Genomic DNA, 4,075 nt, shown 5'->3' on the forward strand with positions numbered 1-4,075 from the left:
CGAACATTATATAGAAATAACCTTATCATGTGCGTATTTTTTATCATTATGATTAAATTTAAACACAATTGTTTGTGTCATGTAGAGATATTTGAAAAAACATCTGGCATCACTCGCATATGAGCTGTTTCTCTCATGAGAATATTATCTGGTCAAAAGGGAGCAAACTGCCCTGGTCGAGGGTATGCCGTATTGCCCGAAGTTAAGCTGATGCGGAAAATATCAAATTGAGAAGGAAATGTATCCTTTCTCACAGTTTTCTCCATTTCAGACATTCACCGGTCACTCAATTCACTAAATATGACTTCAAATTATCGCCTCCAAATCGGTTTTCATCAACAAAAACCTTACAGAAATGATGTACAAAATTACATCTAAAATGATCCCGAGAAAAAATTATTTTTATCTTTTTTTTAAAGAACGTTACAAATGTCAAACTTGCGTAGTAGGATACTATCATTAGCCTTCAGGATTGATCATAACAATTGCAGTTATATTCTTGCTGGTTTCCGAGTAATTCAAGCGGGTCAAATTGCCCGGTAGAGGCGTTTTAAACACATCTCCTCTACGTAAGTTTTTGATTCGAAATTGAATAAATTGCTTTGAAAACGTCAAAATGATCCATCCTGTAATCAGGCTTTCCCATTTTTGTTTCGAATTCTTCTCTATCAAATTTACGATTCATAATCCTGACCTAATTTACATCAATATCATATGTATTGCTGAACAGCATTTTAGCAGTAAATCCATTTCATCGTCATAAATCACATAACTCTGAAAATTCCATCATATATCGCTAAATATCTCTCCCGCACACACACACACACACACACACACACACATGTCCACAATTATATTCCAGCATGAGCTCAACACTCCCACAGTTTGCTATTAATTTCATTCATTTGTTCTCCGCCAAGTCCCACCCCCAATCCCACTGCATAATCATCATCATCATCATCATCTTCCTCCACCCATCGCGCCGTCATTATCGTCTGTTTTAATAAGCGAACCGTCGTCTTCGTCTTGGAAACTCCGTGACGTCACACGCGAAGACCCCTCGGAGGCACCTGGGAAAAGAACTTTCACTTGCCGCCGCCCGACTGCTTCCGTCGTCTGCTTGTGTCTTTGGAGCAGAAGTAAGTCGGGATATCCCTCAAGGACAAGAATGGTCCTCGTGGTGCCAGCCCACCCCCCGACCCGGACCCAGCATCGTCTCATTTGTGCGGAGTAAAGTTTTCTTTTCCCGCTAAAAGTTGGTCGTCGTGTCTTCTGGGCGCTGAAAATGAAATGAGTTTCCCGACCCTCAGGAAAATCCGCTGCACTCTCACTGCCTCTCTCTCTCTCGCGCGCACTTCCGAGCCGTTCGCTTGGCAAAACGGCGGGTTGAGTTTATTCTGCCGCCATTAGCGGTGGAGGAGGAGCGGAAGAAGCCGGCGGGGATTAATTTTATGTAAATTTATGTGTATTCATTATTACTGGAAGACGAGAACACAGAACTCGGAGGCCGGGAGATCGGGGACGGTTGGGGAGAGTTCAACAAACGTGGCAGGATTGTTTTCAATGCCAAGGAGAAAGGTTGTCGCAGGTTGGAAGCGATCGGCGGTGGGTGGTGGGAAAATAGCACTCGACGAAGGAGAGTGGGTGGTAAATGAGTTTATAAATGCCGTCGGATGATAATGGGGTAATTGGGTGAACTTGGAAAAGGGAAATAATGAATGGAACTGTTGAATGAAGCTACCGTAATCCCGTTTTGGGCGTGCGGAGCGTGTGACTGAGGCTAGACGGAAGCGACCTGTTGCGTTTGGGATTTGTGTGATGATTGTTTTGTTGCTGAATTAATTTAAAGTACAGACTGGGGATGGTTTAATGTGGTAATTTAATTTTCTGGCAGAGAGGCTGAACAATGTCAATACAATTCTGTCTGCCTACGTTTGGCAATTTGAGAACTTTTCACCATTAGTACCATCAACAACAGAAGGATTGTTCAGCCTCAACTGTCACAACAATTACGGTGCTGTCTGAGCTCGTGAGATGGCTCTGTACTCAATTCAATTATATACGAGTGGGATCTATCGGTGACGCAGGTTCCGATGAGCCGAACGAATCCACGAGACGATAGAAAGGAAAATGTGCCGAATGAGCAAAGCAAAAAAAAGCAACTCGCGAGGATCAGTTCGGCTAATCGAAATGAAAGAAAAACAAATTGGAAGAGACCTTCAAAGCAATTTACCATCCTCGCAAGCCGTCGTTCAAAATGACATTCTTCGGCAAGCTCAGCAAGCTTCCTTCAGGTTGCGAATTCGACGTTCGCCGGAACGAAAATTGTAATATTGGAACAGGGCTTTGGTGGCGCGCTGAGGAGGCATGGGGAGGGGAGTGCAAAAAGCAGCATCTGACGATAATCCATTTTCCCGAGTTGAATATCGCGTAGTTTACCACCCCTTTTTCCACCACCCACCGTCGTAGCAACCACCCTCTGGGGAAAATCGTACTCCGCTTGATATGTTTTCTCCTTGATGTCTTTCGTCGAGTTTCGTGCCAGAAATATGTAAGTATACGGGATTATGTACACACAGGGAAATCCCCCACGATTGCAAACAGAGATAGAGAGCGCCTGTGCCTGTGTGTGTTTGGATGTGTGAGACAATGGTTCGAGCATGTGCGAGTGAGCGAGAGAGAAGGCGTTTTCCTCGGTAGACTAAAATCCTTCAGCTAAGATGTTGGCAAAAATCGCTGGCGAACATGAAAGCTTATTTAATACTGCTTACACGTGTACACATCAGAGCTCCGCACTTTCTTCGGCTTGAGATCAGGCGAATGCCGGATCGGGAGAAGAAGCGCGACGACGGGACGAAAGTAGTTCTGGAGATGATACTTGGTTGGCTTTGGGTAACTGTAGTCCGCACAGGGAAAAGGCAGAAGTATTCACTGCACAAAAGAGCGACGCCTTCTCGAGAGCAGCTCTTGAACAAAGTTTGTTCGCGAAGATGCTTTTTTTTTGGGGGGTGACAGGGGTCAATTTTATCTTGAATTCTTCCCAGTTTCTAGGCCAAAATCGACATAAATTTTTTGGCACTCGAATCAAACTCTTTTGCCAATATTTCCATGTTCAATTCTAGCGGACGCGATGATGCAAAAAGTTGAACCCTGGTTTTCCCCTTGGCATTCTTGATTTTTCGCACCACTGCGGAGAGGCAGTCTTCTCTGCAAAAGTGCATTGTACGATCCGAAGCATAAAGTGCTTCAAGCGTTCGCATGCAAAACATTACCATCCTTCGAGACGAAATTCACATTTAGTGGCGGCGGAGGCGCGCCGAGGGAGCTCACCGTAATAGAGAATGACATAAGCCGGTCTGAAAATATATTACCTACATATTATTACGGTATCACTCGAAAAGTATAATAAAATTTTCCCAGCTATACACGGCAAAATTTGTCCCCGTCGTCGTCAACGTCTTTCCCGAGCTGAAGGACCCTTAGCCCTATCGGGAACGGTTGAGTGAATGTATCTGCTGTGTGCTTGGGTGTGTGTGTGAGTGTGCGGGAGGGAGCCGATATTTTGCTCCGAATTCCGAAGAGAGTGATAAAGATTCGCCTGTTTCCAAGGAGGAAGCGGAAAGGATCTCGTTATGACGACATTGCGATAAGAACGTATCGAACCGCAGCAGCGGAGTGAGTGATGGGAGACGAAAAAGGAAATTCGGTTGAATTTCCCGTTTGGCGAAATGATAAGAGTGAAGCCGAACGAGGAACCCATACCACACTGTGTGTGTGTGAGTTTCGTTTATACCCAGGATTCGAAAGGAACGAAAGGCTGTTGAAAAACAAGATTATGACAGAGGAGGGGAGGGAGCAGCCTTTGTGAAGCACGGTAAGAAAAGGATGATATTAGGAATAGAAGTATACTGCAGTCGGTTTTCCGCTGAAATTTTGCGATAAAGGTATTGATTTTGAATTATGGTTCGATACGGAGGAGTGATTTGTATTACTATTATTCAAAATAATATTCCAAACGAACGAGCGTTTACTCGAGGCACAACCATAGGATCGTACCAGAGAAACATCCATTATA

Source organism: Toxorhynchites rutilus, chromosome 2 (genome assembly GCF_029784135.1).
Source record: "Toxorhynchites rutilus septentrionalis strain SRP chromosome 2, ASM2978413v1, whole genome shotgun sequence".
NCBI classification, from domain to species: Eukaryota; Metazoa; Arthropoda; class Insecta; order Diptera; family Culicidae; genus Toxorhynchites; species Toxorhynchites rutilus.